Raw genomic sequence first — 23,507 nt, 5'->3', positions numbered from 1 at the left:
CCTTCCTTTTATTTGCCTGTAGACTGCTCTTCTTCTACCTTAGCATAAACAAGTCTTTAAATGATGTCTGCTTTGTGCCATTAACTTTCTGCTTTTCTAGTAATGTTTCCCTTTTCCTTTATCTAGGATTGGGACCAGCATTACGCATGTCCTACTTTTGCTGTTTAAGGAACTTGCTACAAGCAGAACGCTTTCGATCCTAGGGCTTGGATCATATCTGATGCTCTGCATTTCTGAGCTACCTTTGCTCACAGCTTTGATGGTATGGTTCTTTTGGGGCTCCCTGAATTTCTGTGTTGTCTACCACCATCGAATATAACAATGGGACGAATCGGTTGTAACTTCTTATGTGTACCTTCACTTGCCTTTCTCCTCCTCCAAAAATTACCTTAGATCATTTTGGGTGATGAGAAGGAGCAAGCTGTTCGTGCTTCTCACCCTCAAGGACAGTATGGTTGTTTGACTGACATTATCTGTGCTGTGAGACGAAGAGGAAGGCTCGAGGAAGAGTCATGAAAAGCTTCACCTCCAGGTGGAGGGGCGCTTGTACCTCCTGTTTATATGATCTGGGAAACGCTTATTAGCCTGGGGACTGGAATCCCTTGCCAGATGCCCAAAGGGAGGGGTTGTCATATTGTACTTTTTATCCTTACCTTGCAAAACTCTCTGGAGCTATGGAGCAGCTAAATAGGGAAATTTTCCATAGGAGGGATGGTATGGTTCATAGATTTCTATGAAGCAGAGCACTGACTGAAAGATCTTGGGAGTCTTTGAAAAAGAAGAAACAGTCATAGGAATGTACTTGTTAGTTTTAAATATAGCCAAGCTTTGTCACTTGTCATAGGAGAGGAGTGAATTCTTAGTTTGTGATACATAGCAGCAAAGAAAATGGCATGTACACCCAAAACAGGGCTGGGTCTCCTCTGCGTTGGCATTCATTAGTCCTTCAGACGTGGAGGTGGAACTATACACGCTTATCTGCCCCCTTTCCTGCAGTAGGGACGGGTTGGGTGGGGGATTGTTAAGGGCAGGTAGTGAAGGAGGTAAAATAAAAGCAGCACTTCTGTTTTTCAAAACATTGTTTTTCAAAGCAATGTAACGTGCCTGTAACTATTGACAAAGCTTTTATTTGACGTGACTTTAGATGATTACGCATTTAGATATTTGCTTAGGTTCTTTCAGTACTTCGCTGGCATGAGACTGAATTCATCTTCTTTTATTTAAATAATGCCTCATTCTGCTGTGTTCATTGACCTTTGAGCTCTAGACCTAATTATGCCTGATTTTCCTATGGATTCATCCCTTGCGGCTGATATTGACTTTGGTGTGCAAATCGGGGTAGACCTTCTTGAATCTTTTTGCTGCACATCAGGTAGTTGCAGAGTTTCTCTCCCAGATGGATTCTCTGACTTCTAATACGAGGTGAGCTTGTGACAGCTCTTCCTTCACCTGGGAAACTGGGAGCTGGCTCTCCCTTGTCTACCTGAATGTTGCTGGGTTTTCTTGAAGCCCCTGGAAACAGAATTATCTATCTGTGACATCTCCACCATCAGTCAAATTTGGCTGCAGTGACTAATGGGCTCAAAAATTACTGTGGGCCTTGGAGAGAATGAGAGAAAACAAGCTATGCTGCTTCAGGACCCTGGGGCTCAGCTGTGTTTTCCTCTGTTCTGCCACAGGCCAGAGAAGCTTTTCAGATCATTGCTGATCATGATTCCAGCAATACTAGTTCTCAAGGCAGCTGAAGCAGTTTCTCTGAAGACACATTTGTTGAAGTATGGGTATTTCAGAGCAGTATGCTATAGAGCTGGCCACTTGCTGGGGTTTCACAGTAATGCAGTTTTAAAGATCTGGGTGAAGAGAGTTTTGATGTACCTTGAAATTACCATTGACTAAAAGCAGAAGCAGAGGTTTAATTAAGGTTAGTATGAAGAAATGCTTTAAAAGCTTCATTTTTTAGATAATAAAATAACCAGTAGCAGCAGACATCAAGTCCCCTTCTAATCTCCAGCACGTATATCTAATTAGGACTCCATTAAAGCTCACAGGCAATATTGATGCCTTTTTTAAACCACTCGCCTTGCTGTATTTAAGTAGGTGCTGAGGTTGAAAAGTTCCGTGTTCCACTGGCAGGGCGCTGACTCTGGCAGTTACAAACTGTCCTGAACCTTGGGATCAGGATCTGAGATTTCTGACCATTGTTTTCAGATCTACCCTGTGACTTGGGCAGAACATCAAAAAAATTCAGCAATGGAATCTGCTTAGTTTCAGGTGGTCTGACTTGCTTTTGGAGCACATACCTTATTGAGAGTTGCGAGTCTGTGGATCAGGATTTACTGCACAAACATCCCCAAAGAACTGGATGATTGGATGATGACTCAAGTCAAAAGTTTTGGAGTTTTGGGGTTTTTTTTAAGAGCAGGACAGATAAGCCCAAGGAATTCTGGATGAAACTGTGACAATCAAATCTGCATTTGTGATTAATGTGCCTGCCTCAAGGTGATAAGCCTGTGTGAGGAAAAAAGTGGGTCAGAATGCCCATGAAAGAAAAGTAAGGAAAACTGGATAAATACAGAGAGAGAGGGCTCCAAAAATCAGGATTAATACACTCCCCTAATTTCAAAGGCAAGGAAGTAGTGTCTTGGTGATGTTAGGGCACTTCAACCAAGCTCTTGTGCTAAGGTGAAGTAGATCTTGGGCGTAGAAGAGGATCTCTGAGGCTCTCGTCCTTTGCTGTGATTTGTTAGACTTTGTTGTCTCTCCACATTACACATTTTGTAGACCAAATGCAACCCTGCTGATTACCATACTTTAGTGTAGACAAATTGCATTGTCTGTATAAATTAAAGCCTTAAGTCTGGTGGATTCAAAAGTGTACCACAATGTGATTTCTGGTATTAACTCTGCATGTAATGCCAAAATTCATAGAGAAGGAAATGTAACATCAGTGTGGATTCAGTATTCTCTGTCTAGCAACACTTCCTTGCTGTGGGAGTAAAAATCCTACAAATACCCTTTTTGAAAAATACAGCAGGTACTGATATTCTAGTTGAACTGAGTGGCATTTCTGGCACCCACTTGTTCTCAGCTACTTTATTTCATCAGCGCTTCATTCCCTTTCCCTGCCTGCACCTCTCTTAGTTGCCTAAGAGACAAAGCATCTTCAAACACACCCAGCTGTTTTACTTCCTTTAATCAGCCCCTGGAAGGCCATCGGAATCACAACCTTCTCCTGTGCGTTAGAAATGTATGTCAAATCTGTTTGCAAATGTCCCTCTGTATGAACAGATCAAAGCACTAGCCTGGTCAACAAAAGCAATGAGCATATCATCAGCCATGCCAACTGCATCAACACTTCAGCAGGAATTTTGGCAGAACAAGCCATGGATCCAATATTCAGGCGCAGATCCTCAGCTGGTGCAATGTAAACTGGACTGTGCACTGGTAGATCTGAGCCAGCTCATCTTAGCTGGGGGTCTGGACATGCAAGCCACAGGAACTACAGTCTTCTGCTAAAAATTAGGAAGATTGTGACTGTGCTGTTCATCCCTAGGAAAGCTTCAGTAGGCTGCATTGGGGGATCAGAAAAGTGTACAGGGCTGGAAATACACTTTCAGCAGCTCACGTGAAAATGGGAAAGAAGAACCCTCACCTATAGCCTGGACTGATGCAGAGTTATTCTGCATGGCCTTTCACATCCCTGGAGATCCATGATTTGCTTTCTCAGTTTTAGTGTTTCCTGATTAAAATACAGCTTCATGGTCAACTAATAAGCCTTATCCATTTGTATCTGTCTTACTAAATAGGCTTTCTTGATGTGGCAGGGAAGAGGGAGGTAGAGGGCAAGAATATTTACTGTGATCCTTGTCAACAAGTCCAATAAGCTGCTTTAATGTTCTCTGAACTAGCTGCCTGTGAGCTGCAAGTGGCAAGCCACTTTTACCCTAATAGAAAAGGTTAAGATACTGAACTCAGAAAAAAATGGACTAATTCAAGTCTTTGACACCAAATCTGTTTCTTCATGTGATGCAACAGAGATAATTCTTTCTTACCTTACAGAAGAGACCTAAATCAATAAATACATAAAAGGTATGGCTTATTAATTAAAATATAGTATTATAAAATATATATTGCTTATTAATCAAAATATATTATTATATGGCCTTACCTATGTTACTAAATAACTCAAAGAGTTAAAACGGCAATGATTTTTTCAGACATTTGCTTTTTCTTCATTTGAGCTCCTGCATTTCTGACTTTGGGCAATGCAAATAAATTGGCCATATTTACTTTGAGTGAGGCTGAATTTCCTTCATGCAGTATTCATTCAATAACTGGTTTTCTGCAGAGGATGTTTAATAACTTCTTTTTTTGATGGAATTTGATCTAAAATCTGAATTTTGGTTTCATTTTAATATTGTATTGCCTGTTTATCTGCAGTACGCCAAATAAAAATTATGTAAGTTGTCAGAAGCAAAAATGGCAAAGCGTTTACAGGAAGGGTAGGTCTTGAAGGATGCAGAACTGATTACTGAGTTGTAGTTCTAACAAGTTCAAATACAACCCTAGCTGATTATCCCTGAAAGTAGGTAAGTGTTTGAGGTTGTTCAACAGTCTGTGCAAAACAATGCGATGCTTTCAGTCCAAGGGTGTCTCCTTCTCCCAGAAGGTGTCTGCAGCTGTTAAAAGAAACAGTGGGAAAGACAAGAATGAAATTGGGATTATTTTTTTGACTGTGAGCCTTTCGAGTCAGGCTTGAGACGTAGCAGAGATGCATCAAATGGTAAATGGCGGCTACCCATGCTGCATGAATTTTGTGCCAAATCAAAGGACTTTGTTCTCCAACTCTGTTGCCAGTCACGAGACTTAAATCATAATACATAGGATCTAATAATAAGCTTGCAAATACTCCAATGAACTGCTTTTGTGCAGCAGAGGGATTTCTAGTTTCTGTGATCCTCAGTCTTTTACAGGGGAGCCAACAACGCATGCTTGGAAATGCATCCGCTAAACAATTAGCCCAGCGACCCCCCCTTAGGACTTAAGGAGTTCTGCAGTGCCGAGCCTTACAGGTACTACAGGCACATAGCCAAGGAGAGCTATGCAGTAAATCTTAGTTCCAAGGATGGAATTTTGAGATTGGAACATTAAAAAATATTTCACTAACAGGAATCTGAAAGGTTCTGAATCTGCAACACGTAAAGGTTGCAGTCCAGGGAAATAGGAGTCTGGAAATCCGGGAAGCCTTGCATTTGGGTGCTGCAGCCTCCTGAGAGCACACCTGACAATGTGGTGCTTGAGGCTTTTACTACTTCTTAACGGAGACCTATTTTCTAATTAATGGAGATTAACTTAGGCTGTCTGTGAAACCGTCTTACAGAAATATAAGGACTGCACTACATGTAAAAGTGAAAATTACTAAATGCACGTTTTTTGAAAGAGAAGGTGAAGTATAGTACAATCTTTCAATTTGGAGGAGTTCGTTGAAGCCCCAAGAAGAGACCAGATCATACCTGGAAACTAAGACAAGAAACTGACACTACACACTCTACAATTTATTTGTGATAAAACCATTTGACTTTGCAAAGCAGTGGCAGTCATCCAGCTCACAGAAGGTCCTGCAGAATTACTAAGGCTACGACAGAATGCATGTAAAAGAAGAAAAGAAGGTTAAAAAACAAAGGCATGCAACACTAACGAAGAGGTCAGGTCACAGGAAAAAAAACCATGGTGATTGCCCATGCTGCAGCAAATGGCACAAGCTAGGACAACGCTCAGCATTTTGATGAAGATGCAAAACCTGCAGTAGATGGGACAGCCACACAGGAGTTTCCTCATGCCAGGACCCTGTGCACAGATGAAGACAGCGGCATTACTAACACAAAGAAATTCATCACGGGAAAAGGATCAGGGCGCCATGTTGTGACGGGTAAAGCACGTGGTCCTCATGAAACCACACTGGCTACTGACTGCTGTTAAACAAGAGTCACAGAGTGAAGGCTGAGAAACTAACGGGACTGTGTTTGTGTTGGAAACTGGCATCCAACTGCCTGGACATCAGTTAGAGCCAGAGATGGCAAAAAGGAAAAACCCTGATATTCTGGGCTTCTGGGACCTGTCACTTACTTGGCATCATACATGCATTTACAAACACAGAGAGGGAGAGAGAGAGAGAGAGAGAGACACGTAGACTGGGAAGCAAATGGTCTTGGCAGCAGCATTTTAAGAGGTGGTCCTGTTGTTGAGCGAGCTTGTTACTGTGAGTAGAAATAAGCCAGCCAAAAAAGAAGGTGACACTGTCTTCAAATCCCACACAGCTAAATAGGACATTTTGCCAGAAGCCAGAATTCATATAATCTCCCTCAGTGAAGTTGGCATCTTTCTCTATGAATACCAAGCTGGCAGTCATTCCATTTCAGACAGAGTCCCCATGAGCCTGTACCGAGTACTTCCATAGAAAAGGCTGTCCAGCGCTTCGGCAGCAGATCTTTTTGTTATACTGGGTGTAAATGTAGAAAGAAGGTGCAAAATAATGTGAACTGCAAAGGGGACATAGCTCAGGATCATATTTGTAAGGTCAGGTTTGGGGGCACTATAGACTCAGCCAACTCTCTGACAGAAAGGACGGCACGTCTTGGTACCACCAGCCCAGCCACTGGGGTAAGATACGATGGCATTGATTCTTTGTGTTCCGTTCAATTTTGAGCGTGCAGTCATGTTGGGGATAATATTGCAGGGTGCTGAGGTTAATTGCTTAATTGCTGTTTATCCAAGCAGATTGCAGGCCTCCCAAATTACATTTATTCAAAAACAGTGAAACATTTCCTGATGTCTGTAATAAATTAGCCTGCTGTTGGAATTTACAGGAAGGAGGTAGTAAAGGCAAAACTATAGTGCAGTAATTTCTGGAGGTTCGTACTGAAAGCAGAAATGGTGCAGTGCACATTTTCAGAGGGTGAAACTGGTATTTTGTGCTTCAGAATAAAGATATCTGAACCAGCAATACAGTACTGTTGCAAAAAAGGGAAATACCATCCTGAGACCAAGAGTTTTGCACAGATGACACAGAGCTATGCATTGCTTCACTTGGTGCTGGGAAAGCCCCAGCTGGGGGATGGTATCGAGCTGTAGTGATCATCTTTCAAGACAGAGACAGACAAAATGGAGAGAGTTTAGAGGAAACTATGAGATTAAGAACAAGAAAATCTGACTTGTGAGTAAAGAGTAAAGGTACTGGGTTGTTTAAGTGGGAAAAGAGAAAGCATGGAGATAAAATTCTGGTATACTAATATGCAAAAGTTTGTTGAAAAGGAGGACAAAGAATAACTGTTCTCCATGTCTGCTAGGGATGAACTGAATACTCATGTCATCACAGAAGACAAGGAAGTTTCAGCTAGAAAATACCTGCTTCATTTCAGACTGCCCAGCAACATGTTAATGTCTCTATAACATACTGAAGCAAGAAGAACGTGCTCAGTTGTAACTTGTGTATCTTAAAAGTTTGATTATTGCTGAAGATGAAGGAAAAGGTGGTTTTATTTACTTCTTTAGTTTGCTGGCCTGCAGAAGAGTCTTTAAAAAATAGTTCTTACCAGCAGTCCAAAAATGACATACGAAAAGTTTTTAGTGAAATTAAAATAATATCTCTTTTCATCTGGCCTTTTAATCCTTTAATGAAAGTTTGGCAGTTCTCAGAATTAAGCTAACAAAAACTTAATTTTGCAAAGGGAATGTGAAGCCCACACCTCACTGATGACAAGGAAATAACCTTATATAATTCACCCATTGGATAGATACATATTTCTGATACAGTAATGGTCCACATGGTAAATCTAATGTTAGTATTACCATAAAGCACAGCTTTCAGCGAACACAGCATCTCTATCACATGTTTAGTCCATTAATTCCTTATTGTCTATTCTATCCCATAGGCATTGTTTTGTAAAAGCTTTCCATTACATCAGGTGTGAGCGTAAAGCTAAAACAAAGGTTCACTGACTTCCCCCGTCAGGGGCCTGATCGCGCATTCCTCGGGCGCCTTTCATTGCAAGGGGTGTGTCAAGTACGCACTGGGTTCCTGGTCAGGCCACCAGCCAGAAGTAGGGGTTTATAAAGTACTCTTGAAAAGGTTTAGTAGAGTGCTGGTTTGATCTTAACTGGGAAGCTCCCTTAGTGATTTTCACTGTCCAAGCCCACCTCCATCAGTTTAGTGGTTAACAGTGACATTTAATGAAACACGATAAAGATGCCTGCAATAAAATCATGGTGGTATCCAACTGGGGTGGAATTTGTTCCAGTTCTCTCTCCTGGAAAAAAGCAGGACCATACTGAAATCAGTGAAAATGCTTTTAATTTGTTTCTTTTCCCCAAGACTCATGCCATGGTACCACCACTTTCTTTTTGACTTAGCAGCTGGAATCTGGTATTTCTGCCTACGGGGATGGCAAGGATTTAGTGGCAGTGAAGAGCTATATAATAATGTGGAACAAAACACTGGTAATAAGAAAAGGTATTCAGTTCTTGGTTTAAAGCTGGATTTGCCTTAACTTGAACTGGTGGCTGCTTTGAACTTGAATGTGTTTTGACTTCTTAACATGTAAAAGGTCATCGTTAAAAAACACCCCACGTTCTATGTTAATGGGACACACGCATGAGGCAAAGTTTAGGATGGCAGCTTTTGCCTCATCTTCTCTAAAGTTACTGTAACAGATAGTTGGGAACTCAAGCAGCACCACTGGAGACTTTTAAAATTAATTTGCTTACATTTCAGTCCCAACCTATTCACATTTATAGTATAGTCGGTATTTCCAGATGAAATTGATTAAGCACGTTTTGAATTTCAAAGCCCTTCTGCGTTCACTCATATTTGTTAAGAGTTTGACGCACAAGCAGCTCTTTGCTGATTCTCAAACGAGTCCAGGTATAACAGGACTGGGCCTACTATGTCCTATGCTGATTTTCTGATTATGGTATTTTATTACACTTAATTCACACACTGAAACCATTTTTTTTTCTTTTACAGAGCTTCCTGTTGGCAACATGACATTGTGTGAATGGCATATAATCTTGACTCCTTTTGCAATATCGTGTGGTCTAATGCCAACTTTTTGTTTAAAAAGGGTGTGAAAGGATTTGACCTGAGAGAAAATGATGCTAAACATTAACTGTGACATCATTTGAGCACCTGCCTCATGAATAACCCCGGATACTCTCACAGATGCAGAGCAGAATAGAACAGACACTTTTAAAAATCAATTTCAGCAACAATTCTGCCATAAAATCCCACGTCCTTTCTGTCTTTAGTTTCTAACTTAAGTAAATATTTTCTTCGTGTTTGATGAACAAAGAATTTTTAGCTGATACTGAATACCTAACTTCTATAAACTGTATGCTCTGGACAAAGGCCAACAATGACAACCATACTTTGCCTTAATAAGCTTCTAAATCATTTCGTAAGCTGTTTAATGTGGCTATCAACGTTGTGCAGCATTGCTAGGTGCTCTTACACCACCTGTGATTCACCTCTGCTCAGCTGATTTTGTGAGTTTTGCTCTGGGCACAAAAAGCTTTTAAAATGCATAGGTTGTGTTACAGCAATGAAAAAAATCATGGCAGAAATAATGAATGGAGGTTTTTACAGATGAAAATGAATATGCAGTAGATCTTGTTGAAAGGTTTACTTTCTAATTACTCAGACCTTCTGCCTTGGAATGAGTATTTATTTAAATAAAAAAGTCAACGGCCATGAGTGATTCCAAGGTTTGCATGCGAAGCACTGAGAACTGCACCCAAACCTGCAAGTCTTTGGTTTTAAAATGTTATATCCCATTCAAACAAAACAAAACAAAAAAAGAATTTTAAAGATGGAACTGATGGAACTGAAAATATACTATGGGAAGTGGGGTAGAAAGGACTAACTACACCTCACCACATTCAGTCGCTGGAGACAGGGCTAGGGAGGTCAAAAGACAGAGCAAAAACACACTGTAATTGAATGTTTGGGGTTTTTCATTTCACAGTAAATCAAAACTCCTGTAGTAGAACTGCCGTCTTTGAAAACAGCTTTCACCTCCAGTTACTCTGGACAGATTTGTGGTTGAAAGTAACTTCAGCTGAGTAACTGCTGTAAGAAGGTGTTTGTCTTACTCTGTCAATGAGACTGAGGAAGGTGGTGCCTACGCTCGCTTGGAATGCTGAGTAGGAGCCATTTTAACAGACCACCTTTTCTATGGGGATAATGGCCCTTTGACACCAACAGAGTTACTTCTGAAAAGTAACTTCTAATGCTATGCTATTCCTAAGGAAAATATAGTTATATCTCTTGTATTATGAAATTACAGAATCAGCATGAATTTTATGTATCTTCTTAACAAGCTCTTCATTGCACCAGGTACATTCCACAAGGAGGGAATGAGAAAGAAGCAGAAGACTCCAGAAGAAGCCATGCCCAGGTGAATATGGGGTAGCAGAGAGCTGATGCACGCTTTTCTCTCTGTGTGTGAGTTTATGCATTTGGTTTATGTGTACCTGTATCTCTATGCAGGTACCTGTAGAAGGAGCTGTAGAAGAAACTGGTAGAAGGACCGCAAGATAGTTGTGTGCAGAGTAAGGCCCAGGGAAGAACAGAGAAGCCTAAAAGGTAGCAGGCAGCTGACACATGAGCAGTAGAGCTGAACTTGGCTAGACATTTGTGCTACTCTGGCAATACCAAGTATTTCTGAAAACTATTTGATTGTTCAGTGCGCTCTGGCTGCTTTAAGATGCTCTGGAGTAAATCAAACCAAATATAACTTTTTTTAATAACTATCAAGTTACAGCATGAGATGGCAGAGACTAAAGTAATTTTCATGCTCAAACAATGTATTTTCCGTATCTTTAATGTGCTAGATTTTCATTAACCTTAATTCCGAGTTTCCTAGGTTTATCATGTTTAGTTTAGGAATAATAACAACATCACTCTAAAGTCATCTGGAAAAAATTGTCTGGATTTTACTCTACATTATGAAATCCATTTTCAAGTAGTTTTGTCAGGGAATATAATTCCCAGCATTGGTTGAAACAGTTCTGGCAGAAAATTAGATCTTTATTAAATGCACATTTTTAAACAAAAAGCCTGCTTTCTGGGGAAAACCTTGTTTTCTTTTAAATTAACTAATTAAATACTCCGAACTAGTCTTTTAGCCAAAAGCTGAAAAGCCTCACTTTGGAAATACTTCCATCCCTTCCCATGGGAGTTGTAGCTCAAATGCCTAGTTGTCTCTTAGGACTTGCTCTCTTTAAGGAGACTGCTACTCCAAGGAAGCACTGCAGGCAATCGACAAGACAGGAGACTGACAGACACAGTCACAAGCCAAGCCTGCACCCTCAGTTACAGCTCCCAGGACCCAGCAGGATGACATTTTCTAGACTCAAGCTTTTTGGAACTCTTACGGAATAGCTGGAAATGTGACTTCCTCTTGTGTTCCAAGATTCAACACCCTTTCTGCAACATAAAATTTCCAAGAGCAGTGGAAAAGAATTACTATCAGCCTGTCTTCCTCCTTGCTCCTCAGAAACTAGCATTATTCACATATCTAAACATGGGAACTATACAAGGTTTTGATGTAGTGGGTGTTTGGCACCTGGTAGTACTGGTCCCACTATCTTCCAGAACTGTCATCTGACAGTTAACTTAAATCATGTTATACCCGGTGTCCATAAATTTGCTTGTGTATACCAATTAGCATTTATATAACCCTTAACAATATTGTAGAATAAAGTTCACCCGCAAAATACCCATCAGCATAGCTTAATAAACAGCCTTATCTCCATTTACATTAACATCCACTCTTTCCCATTGAACATATGGTTTCACTTTGAAAGAGCAGACTTACAGTAAACTGTATCAACAGTAGGCTGATAAATGTTGTAATTCATAACAGTACGTCTGTTTGAGGAAGATTTCCCATGCCTAGTGAATGCTTAATGGCTTTCTAAAATAGTAACTTTCTTTATGTGTTTTGACACTGAGTACTGTATATAGGAAAAGAAGTGATAGTTCTTGCCCATCCCTCCAAGAATTGTAGCTTTTCATTTATTTCACAAGTACATGCTGATGTTTGGATACTTAACAGAGATGCTAACCTCAAGATCCTTTGTACTTTAGAGGCAAATGGGATCTTAATTCTACCTCAGTGCCCCTGGGTTTGCTGCTTTTGTAATGGGGCACCTTAGAAGTTCTGATAGTGTCATTTACATTTCACAATGCAAGTGAGGTGGGATCACCAGATCCCAACTGGGTGCTGGAAGGTTTCTGAAAACCTGCTGGCCCAGATGAAGACTTGGGCCAGCCTGTATGAAACATTTGGCTTGGAGGTCAGCTGAGGTGCGGAAGTGACAGAGGTCCTTGAGGTTTCTGAGGTTCCTTGTGATTTTTTTTTCTTTCTCCCTTTTGTGAAGCAGCAAAGCTGGACATCACCAGAAAACACACATGATTAACCAGTGAGGAAGCTAGTTCCCACTTGAACCATCAGTGTCTTTTTCCCCAGGCAGTGAAACAGATCACTGCAGTGAGACTATTTCTCTGTACGTGGTAATTGTGGATGCATCCAGCCCCAGACGGAGACAAACCACACACACCCTTAAAATAACAGGGCCAGGGCAGGTCAATGCCCAGTGCTTTGTTCTTGGAGACAAACCAGTCTGCAAAGAAATGCTCCCAGAAGAGTCTGCTCAGGTAGCACATACACAGAGTGGTATAAAGACTAATCACATTGTAGGGCTTGGAGTCTCCCTGGTAAAGTACTGCCATGACCTGTAAACATGGGAAAGGATTAAGGTCATATCAACATGCTGACGCAGGAGGTTTATGACTAAGTTAATCACCCTGTTTGGAATGCAAACTTGCACCCATCAGAAAAGCATGCAAAGGGGCCACTAGGAGTGCCTGGAGCTAGAAATGTCCCGTTGTGACTGACTGATATGAAAGGTGCTTTAGTAACACATTTTGACTTTACTTCCGTTCAGCCTAGATACAGCTACAGCTATTTCTCAGGAGAAAATAGCTCATTTCTTATCTGTATGAGCCCTTATATTGCTTCCTGCTTAGTTAGTGTGTCATCCGTGATGAAGATCGAGAATTTCACCTGCAGTTGCTGACAACTGTTCTACAATTCACAACAAAGTATAGATTTTACAACCAACCCAGTTAAATACAGCTCTAATCAGCCATAAACTCAGTGTCTCAGATACGCAGTGGCAAACAGACAGATGTTGCTGCTGACAAGGCAGCAACATATACAACCTGTATTACACTTGAGTTGGAAGATATTTCTATGAGAAAACAGTAGGAAAGCCTAGCATGCCAATGGACTGAAATGTATCTACTGGGTAATATGTTTATATGAGTCTGCAGGAAAAAAAACTGCTCGGTGTGTAAACCTGATCTTGGAGCCCCTGCTCAAAGTGCTAACTTGAAGCAACATTTCAACTGGTGCTACTGAAAGATAAGATCCAGGAAACAACCTTATCATCAAGAACATAAATAAAATCAAGCTTTGTCAATTCTGCCTTTTGAAAAGCAACTTAAGTAGCTAATCAAAGAAAGTAGCTCATCAAAGGAAGCAGGTTGTCCTGGGATCCAAACTCCTGAAAGACACATCTCTTAGAACGACCAACAGGGGAGATCAGCCACGAATACCGACTTTGAAACCTACAGGGAAAAATGTAAACAACCCACTGAGATGCAGAGGTCAAGTTCACCCTCCTAGTGTTACTGGTTTTGGCTGTCTATGGACTGAGGAAGCTGACACACTTGGTTCATATTTCCATGATCATCTTTGCAATCATAAGAATGGTATTTCTTTTTACTTTTTTTTTTTTCATAGTAGATTTTACACTAGCTCATAGATTGTATTTCAAATTCTACAGTATCAAAATTGGGGTATAGCTGAATAAATGAGCAGAAGTCTGGTACAGACCAATGACTGTTTATTAAGCGCCTCTCTGTTTTTCACTTTGCAGAGCACAATGAAAACCAGTCTCAAAGGACTAGCAGTTTAATAGGACCGTGTAAAAAGATCACATGAATGAATAGGTCTTTGTGAACTTAGTAAATCTGAATAACTTTGGTTTTGTTTCTCACCCTAGGATCTTTTGTTTGTTCCATTTGGCCATTTATGACTCCTTTGGCCATCGACAGATGGATTCTGGTTCCTCATTCCATGTACACCCAAACTTCTCTCTTGAAGTTTAGCCAGAGGATCAGATGTCCAAGGAAGTAGGATCAGTCTTGTCATAGTAATTTCTTGCAGCAATAGTGTCTTCAGTTGACCAACATTTAAGCTTTCTTACAGTACTTCTTTCCTGTTTAGTTGCAAACCTGTTTAACCTGTAACCAGTGCAAAGTTGTTGCTTGTAAAAGTGAGGGACTTAAGTTTTATGCAGGTAGTCATCCTATCAGGCCAGCTTAATCAAATTTTTTTGAAAGTTAAGTAGCCCCATTGAGACTAATGCCCACACTCATATGCTGGAAATACATTCTACATGTTTTACAAAAGCCAGGCTATACGCATGCTGCCTTTCAGGACTAATATCATGGTTCTCTAAGACTGTACCATAAGAAATGGAAGACAAACATTTTGGCCATTGAAATGTAGCAGACGTTTGTAAGACAGAAGTCTTCTCCAAACAAGGTATAAGGCACAGATCCATTACATCCTAAACATTCCCTCAATGAGCAAATAAGAAGTGTGTAGTTATATTTGCATTCCTTAAATTTTTAATTTTCATGAGTTTCTATCAAAAACATTTGCTTAAAATTTTGGATCGTGTCTCCTGAAACTTTCGTAAATCCACGTGGGTGTTTCTGTGCTTTTGCTTTTTTAGTGGTCTGGGATTTCAACATCAGTTGTTCCCATGGTTATGTTCAACATGGTTCTCTAAACATAGTCCGGTATTGCCTGAAGTGTGTTTTAACACAATGGCTTTAGTTAAGAGATGTAGGTTTGGATTGTTTTGGTTTTTTCTTTTAGTTTGTCAATACTTAAGCAAATGTGCTGAGACTGTAGCTTATTACCCACATTACATCATAGACAATCATATTTGTCTTCTATTTTGTATTACCCACCCCTGTTTATTTCTGTGGTCTACAAGTACACTGAGCCAGCACCATCTTTTCTTTCTATGTATGTGATGATTACTTCAAAGAGGCTCTGACTCACTTTTGAAGCTTTTAGTATCTAATTCAAAATTAACATAAAAAAAAAAATCACATTTTTTACTTAAACTCCTAATCAGGACATATGTATTGTCAGTAATTCCATTCAGCATCAATCTTAAATACTGAAGTGGAGCTAATTAAAACCCTGTTTGTCCTTAAGATGTCTTTTTTGCTGTTATGTGTGGATAATGACACACTAGCTTTTCAGTTCAGTGGCCAAACTAAACAAATGGAAAATAATTTTGGTTTGGGTAGAATTGAAAACATTTTAGTCAACCCAAAACAAAAGGGTTTATTTTGATTTCTTGTTATGCACCGCCTGGAAAATCAAATTTAAAATGAAAATGTCATTTTTAAAACTATAATTTTGTCCTGAGTTTGCAGGAACAACACCCATTAACCTTGCTGTATTATTTTCAGGTCTTGTATTAAGTTCAATGTGACTTTGTTAGTAATTGTCATGTTCTGAAAGCATGTTTTTCAGAATATCTACTATTTGCTAAAAATAGGGCTCCCTACTCTGCTGTGAATATGGATCGACAAGTTTTCTGTTTCTTTTAAGGGATGTTGGATTGTTAAGAGGGGAAAAGCCATTTAATTTTCCTCGTCGTGCCAACAGGAACTCCCTGGAGTTCTATTTATTGTCTTCTGTTGAGGGGATTATTTTTAAGTTCACTTTTGATTCTTTCCCTGGCCGTCCTGCGCATCCACGTCCAAGCGGCTCCTTCTGCTCAGAACCAGCTCCACCAGGGCCCTGCCCTTCACCTCGGCGGCTCCTCCGGGCCCCCGCCCGCCTCCACAGCGCTCTGTGGCGGGCAGTCAGGCCGCGGCGCGCCGGCCTCGGCCGCAAACCTCATGCCAGCTATTGGCTCTGCCCATGAACTGAACGAACTGCCTTCACCTGGATTCCTTCGCACCGTTAAAAGTAATTAACTGTCAGCTAATGGCACACTTGCTCGGCTAGCGGTTGTTATTTCTCCAGCGGTGCTTGTCATCGGCCCCGTGGGTCCCCGCAAGCCGCCCGCCCACCGCAGGCGGACAAAATGGCGCCTGTCCCACGCTGGCGGCCGCGGGCTGCGCTCTTCCCCTGCTGCCCGCCTCAGAAAATCATAGTCTTGATCTCTTCTGCCACACAGCGGCTACTGTGGAGAACAGCCCGAAAACCGTATGGCAGACCTGATAAATCGGGAGATTTGAAGGGAGATTGAATTCCCCTCCCCGCCCCCGTTTCGGTCAGTTCGAAGTGCAACTAACCGCCCCCTTCCTCAGCCCCGGCTTCGTCCCTGTGCTCGCACGCCCATGCTCACACATCAACACACCCGAGCCTTCTCCCAGGCTCTTCCCAAGCTCCTCAGCTGTTCCTTCCTTTTTAGGGGGAAAAAACACAAACAGTAATGGGTTTGATTTATTCTAACACCGTTATTATCCCATAAACTGATCATTTGACAACGGGGCAAGAGCCATACTGGAATCTGCGGTGCTCTGCGCAGCCGGTACGGCCGTGCAGATGTCCCAGTGCTGATGCTGTTCGGAGGTGGCAGGACCAGGTATCGCCACCAAAACACACAGCAGCAGGACTGTTTAACCCACCTCCACGCTCGCAGGGATTATGTGTCTCCTGGGATCTGAGCTGGTGTCTCGAACTGGTGCTGAGCAGCACTAGGCTGTGTGGACATACCAAATTGCTCCAGCCTCTTAAATGGAGAACTACGCTGAATCATACAAGCACCACTTTAGGTGCTGCCAAAATTGAAAGCAGAGACAACCACTATTGGCGAGTTGCAGAACAACAAAAGCAATTCCAATAGGTAAGGAAGTAGCCCTATATCCTCTTATAGTTGATTTCAAGGGAAATAGGTCTTCTCAAATCAGTTTGGCAATTTCAGTGCATGTTGCTACCTTCAGTCGGGTGAGGGAACCTGCTGCTTTCTTCATTGCAGAGGGTATGAATAAGCTGGTAGCAGGGAGCCTCTTTTGACTCATAATTCACAGAACTGGATTTATGGTGGCCACAGAGTCTTTGGTAAGGAGCATACTGAAGTAAGGAGCCATCTGATGCATTTGTCTGATGAGCTGGCAACACATAGATTTCACCACAACTCTGACCCACCTCAGAATGGACAGAGATTGGGAAGTGTTTCTCTTTACCAGCCCAGCTTATCTTCCTAAAAGAGATACACGGAGAGACTATGTTAGGCTAGATCAGATTTACCCCAGTGGCCAAGAAGGTTGTGAAACCAGTGTCTTGCCTTCCACCCCATTGCTGATACTACTTGGCAGAATGAATTCCTGGTTTTCCTTGAAAAGGAGCTCTCTCCATTTAAGGTTACAAAATGTACAGTCAGGATGGTATTAGTTTTCATTTAGACTGTCCAAGAAAAGTTCAGTTTAAAAATATGGCTCACCTATGCCATTTCATTTGCTGAAAAAAATGAGTTTCCATGTTACTTGGAAAAATGATGGCCCTGCGCTTCCAACAATTCACATACACATGTGCAAAACAGCTGGTTTCTGGGTTGGCTGATTGACCTCTCCATCCTTCTAGGATCCAGATTGACAAGAGAGACACTTTCAATCATTTCTATCCTTGCAATAAATATGTAGAACCTATGAGACGCTCTCTTCAGGTATTACTCCCTGAGCATTATTATTCTTACTCTCTGTTACTGAGGGGTCCCATGCATTGTCCATTGAAGCCAATGGCAAATTCTCCCTTGACTGACCCAGTGGTCACAGATGAGGGCCAGGCAGGGAGCAGGTCTCTGTTCTCCCAAGTTTTGGCCAAAAAAACACACAAAAAAAGGCAATACCTCTCCCAGAGAGCTTAAAATCTAAGATGAAAGCGAATAGTTGTCTGCCATTTCCTGCTGTTCCTAATGAACATTTTGAGGGTTCATAAATTTCAAAGACTTCACTGCAAAAAAATTCTGCAATTTTAACATAACTGCGCCAATGTAGTTCGTCTGGGACATCCTGAGAGTTTTTTCTCCCCCATCAAACGATTGACATTCCAGCGTTAGTTGAGAGACACATATTAGCACTAGAATGAACTCTGGAAAAAATTTCTTTTTAAATGGACGCACTTAGCCAAGCACTTTCCATGTTTCCTCTGCTAATTCTGGAACTAAGTGTATTTGAATAGAAATGTATCTCATTAAACTTTGTTTTCTCATTTGGCTGAGTCTACAGTGATCCTGTGTTCTATGTTTGCAAAATGAGGTTTGCTGCTACAGTTTTACTGCAGGGTCAAGTATGATGAAAAAGTATGTTGAGAGAAAGCCAAAGCCTTCTTTAAACACAGATGTTTTAAATGTTACAGATGCCATCCATGTTTAGCAAACAGGGTAGGGGGCTGAATAGCTGATGGGATTGATGATGAGTGATCAGCCTTTCATTGTCAGACCACCAGTCCTAAACAAGCACAGAATGGTGAGAATTACCAGTTACATGTTTGTATCAAATTATATGAAATATGCTTGCTGGCTGTTATCCATTTCTCAGTGAACAAATGTGCACTTCTTAAAAACCTACAGCAACATAAGAATGCATTGCTTTATCACAGATACCAACTAATATAAAGCCTTTTTTCTTTCAGCAGCAGATCCTTTAGATTAGGATTGGGGGAGAAGCATATATTGTTCTTAGGCTGCACCTTTTCCACTGCTAAAGAGTTCAGACATCAGGAATATAAAGAGAGCACCTAGTAGTAGCAAGAAATTTAGAAAATAAAAAGTCAGCCAAAACTAGTTTATGGAAACTTATGGAGATTAGACTCGGGGACACTAGTGACCTTTAGATACTATGTGATGGGAAGGGAGTGTGCTATTTACAGTAAGTATTTGGAAAGCTCTCACAGCTTCCTTGAGACTAAGAGAAATGAGTTTGGCAGTATGGACTGCGCTATGACCTTCTTTATCCTTCCCAGTGATGTTTTTTTTTTCATGATTGACTTTCTGGTGAGAACTGAACCTAGCAGAATATTATTATACCTAGTGATTTCTTTCCTTTGAATTAAAATTCTCTTTAATATAAAAGGTTCTTTTATTTCTGTTTTTTTTTTCTCTTCAAATATTCTTTCTCTTCAAATATTCTTTTCTGTTGTTTTAAATGGTAATTTTCCTTACCAAGTAGAACTTTCCACTGCTTATTTTAATTGTCGTGTTTCACTGGCTTATCATTGCTTTTGCAACACAATGTTTGGCAACCATTGCTGTCCTACACTGAGAATATACTGGTATCATAATGACAACATGGTCTTATTTTTAAGAGACTGACCCAGCAGCTTCTTTAATACATAGAAATCTTTGTACAGATTACAGTGTGCTTTGGATCAGTGTTGGATATCAGAAATTGAAATTCTGAGATCAAAAGTCTTTTTCTGGCTATGTCAGAGACATTTTTCAGTGCGTTAGGGACAATAGTTTTCACCACCGTATCTTATTTTCACCATCTGCTGTGTGCCTGTGCCTGTTTGCATCTCAGGCATGTTGGAACTCAGCTTGCTGGCATTTGTAAAATACTTTAACATCTTTGCAAGTGTTACTTGCAATTACTGTTAATTTTATGAGCTGAGCATTGTAATATATAGATGTTAAGCTGTTCTAATGTGTATATTGTGACAAGTTAGACTGTAAAAGACTTATGACTGTTGTCACTTTCATAGTCTGACTGATTTTAGGGGCTGTTCTGATGTTTTATAAATAACTGTATTTGTATGCATGTATACATATACATTAATGTGCACAGGGCATATATAGGCTATGTAGGGCAGCAGCGTTGCTACTGTTTTTATTCCTTCAGTCAGTTTCTGCTTCCACCTGTTGAACTTCCTCATGTTGCGGTTTGCTCCAGTGGATGTTTGCCATGGATGACCAATTGTTTCCTGGTTTTATTACCCCATATTTGAAGCTCTCTCTTTTGCAGCTTGGGAGGGCAGAGGAGAAATTTAGATATGCTGATACCATCACCTGTGAGTAAGGCTTTACTATGATTTTGTGTTTGGCTGGTTAGTAGAACTGCCTACAGTCATGTCGGCAGTATATTGCTGCACAGCTGTTTATGGCACAGTAACTTGCATCCACGCTTGGCTCTCTCTGTGTTCTGTAAGAGAGGGGAAAAAACTCTAAGCCTTCAGAGCTGACCGATGCTGCAATCTTTACTTGCTGTCTATAGAAGGATAAATATGGATACTTATTGTCGTGGTTTAACCCCAGCCAGCAACTAAGCACCACACAGCTGCTCACTCACTCCCCCCGGATGGGATGAAGGAGAGAACTGGAAGGGTAAAAGTGAGAAAACTCATGGGTTGAGATAAAGACAGTTTAATAGGTAAAGCAAAAGCCACACATGCAAGCAAAGCAAAACAAGGAATTCATTCACTACTTCCCATCAGCAGGCAGGTGTTCAGCTGTCTCCAGGAAAGCAGGGCTCCATCACACATAACGGTTACTTGGGAAGACAGACACCATCACTCCAAACATCCCCCCCCCTTCCTCCTCCTTTCCCCAGCTTTTATTGCTGAGCATGACATCATATGGTGTGGAATAGCCCTTTGGTCAGTTGAGGTCAGCTGTCCTGGCTGTGTCCCCTCCCAGCATCTTGTGCACTTCCAGCCTCCTCACTGACAGGGCAGTATTAGAAGCTGAAAAGTCATTGACTTAGTGTAAGCACTGCTCAGCAACAACTAAAACATCTCTGTGTTATCAACATTATTCTTATCCTAAATCCAAAACACAGTGCTATAACCAGCTACTAGGAAGAAAATTAACTCTACCCCAGCCAAAACCAGCACACTTATAAAAGAAATAGCATCTTTAAAAAATAGGGACATTAGCTATTCTCTTTAGACTTTGCTCTTTGCCACGTCTGGGCTGGAGTATAGAAAATCTGTCACAAGCCTGTCAGAGGAAATAATGTAGTTCATACCAATTAACAGTATGGTCAGATGATTGTAAGCAGATGTGTGAGGGCTGCTTCAGACATTGCTAACCCCTCCATTCAGCTGGCTGTGAGCACACATCTAATTGTTTGCAGGGTGAAGTGAGACGTTAATCCCTCTGGAGGAGAGATCATCAGCAGGCAGTTCTGGTTGTCAACCTTTTTAAACTGCTAAAGGGAAAAAACAGACTGCTACTGCTGGTCTTCACAGAGTCAGAAATGAAATGCAGGTGAGCTTCGGCTCCATAGTGACTGAAGCCATTGAGGTAAGACTGCTGTCCAAGGGGTGAAAGGAGACAGAGCCAACAGCCCTTGGGTTCACTTTCAGGGGGGTTCTGTGGCTCTGCTTCCCCGAAGGGGCAGGGCTGGCTGCAGGGGATGGTTGAAACTGCCAACAGTCGCCTTGGACAGGCCAGTGTGCCTCAGCCAAGGAGCTGTGGTGGCTTGTTGCCAGCCCAGCAGAGCATGAACGAGGTGGTCGAGAGGTCCGACCAGGTGCAGGAGGGAGAAACAAAGAGTCTCTCCTGCTGCCTGCATTGCAACTGTGCTAGAAAGAAGGGGTAGTACCTTAAATGCGGGGAATAACAGGGATAAAGCTGAAGTGAGGGGTGAGAAAAGTAAACAGAGGGGAGCACAGATGTGTAAAGGAGGACTCAGTAAAGGAGACAGGGCATCAGGCTTTACATTTGTACTATACCTTCCTACCTAGATCTCAAAGTGGTTTATAAACAAAAGTTGTCCTGATGCTTCCTGTGATGCATGGAGAATAACTTGTGCAAAGTCAGGCAAACATGGGCTGAATCCCTGTTCCCACCTGCTGTCAGTTACTGCTTCCTACTCTCTCACTGTCTCACTGTGAGTAATACAATGCGAGGCAGTGGCAGATAGGCAACATGGGTGGTCTAAGAGCTAACTGACTTGCTCAGTCAACAAGGTGTCAAAGGCAAAAATCTCAAACAGAATCTAGAAGTCCTCATTTCCAATAGAAAGGTGTTGTGAAATATCCTCATTTCTTGTAGGGCTGATAGAAAGAAAAGGTCTCTTCTCATAGATTGTCAGACTCGTAACTCTGGAAGATTTCTTTTGTTTTAACAGATGGAGTTGCTGATTTTCTGTATCACAGCTGCAACAATTTTAAAGATGTTTCTACTGTCTTCAGGAGCCCCACATATTATAAGAGGCAAGGTGACCTTATTATTAAGTTGTCATTTCTGTTAATTTGTTGATTAAGCAGCACAAGTAATAGTTGCAAAATCACTTGTGAGACATAATAGTCAAACTTAAATGCTGGAAGAGGAAGGTTATCTTCACAAAACATTTTAGAACTCCCTTGCTTCAAGGTGACATACAACTTACTTCATAATAGAATGGTGGGTAAATTATGAATTTTATATAAACAAGGACAATTCATTCTTTTGTTCACCCAGTTCAATTTGTCTTTCTCATGCTGGTCCCTAATTCCTTGTTTCCTGAGGGTCATGATTCTTCCTTATCATGTGGCAGGCACCAGTGGTGCTTTATCATCTAACCCAAATACAACTGCCTGCCATTCTGATATAAAAGTCATTTCCAGTCCTGTAATGATGTGATGATAGGCTCTCTAGCAATTTGCTCAGTCATGCCCAGCGTACAACAGACCTCAACAGGCTGGAGAAATGGGCTGACAGGAACCTCATGAAGTTCAACAAAGGGAAGTAAGTGCAAAGTCCCACACCTGGGGAGGAAAAACCCCAGGCACCAGTCAGTACATGCTGGAGGCTCACCGGCTGGAAAGCAGCTTTGCAGAAAAGGACCTAGGGGTCCTGGTGGACGCCAGGTTGAACAGAAGCCAGCAATGTGCCCTTGCTGGAAAGAAGGCTAATGGTATTCTGGGCTGCATTAGGCAAAGCACTATCAGCAGGTGGAGGAAGGTGACCCTTTAATTAAGTGCTGGTGCGGCCACACCTGGAGTACTGTGTCCAGATCTGGGCTCCCCAGTACAAGAAAGCATTTCTCCAGTGAGGAAAGGTGGAGAGATCTGGGACCATTCAGCCTGGAGAAGAGAAGGTTTGTGGGGATCTCATCAATATGTACAAATACCTGGAGGGAGGGTGCAAAGAGGATGGAGTCAGGCTCTTTTCAGTGGTGCTCAGTGACAGGACCAGAGGCCATGGGCACAAGCTGAAATACAGGAGGTTCCTTCTGAATGTCAGGAAACACTTTTACTGTGAGGGTAACCGAGCACTTGCGCAGGTTACCCAGAGAGGTTGTGGAGTCTCCATCCTTCGAGATATTCAAAAGCTGTCTGGATGTGACCCTGGGTACCCTGCTCTCCGTGACTGTGCTTCTCCAGGGAACTTGGACAAGATGACCTTCAGAGGTCCCTTCCAAC

General features: G+C 41.6%; 1 protein-coding gene across 6 annotated transcripts in view; it reads left to right on the top strand.

Moving 5' to 3' along the window:
* The window catches only part of TC2N (tandem C2 domains, nuclear), a 52,313-nt gene extending 38,119 nt beyond the window's left edge, over positions 1 to 14,194 (top strand). For 3 of the 6 annotated variants that reach the window (XR_015702291.1, XR_015702290.1, XR_015702289.1), the window contains one exon: positions 127 to 242. The gene's annotated coding sequence lies outside the window, so the exon portion shown is untranslated. Of the gene's footprint in view, positions 1 to 126; positions 263 to 10,390; positions 10,452 to 10,543 lie in introns of those variants that run through there. The other 3 variants (XR_015702292.1, XR_015702294.1, XR_015702293.1) reach the window with 3 other exon arrangements.
* Positions 14,195 to 23,507: the final 9,313 nt, after the last annotated feature.

This window comes from Nipponia nippon, unplaced genomic scaffold, assembly GCF_047370975.1.
Source record: "Nipponia nippon isolate SJK-2023a ecotype South Korea unplaced genomic scaffold, ASM4737097v1 scaffold_11, whole genome shotgun sequence".
Classification (NCBI taxonomy): Eukaryota; Metazoa; Chordata; class Aves; order Pelecaniformes; family Threskiornithidae; genus Nipponia; species Nipponia nippon.
This window is presented reverse-complemented; position numbering and strand designations above follow the sequence as displayed.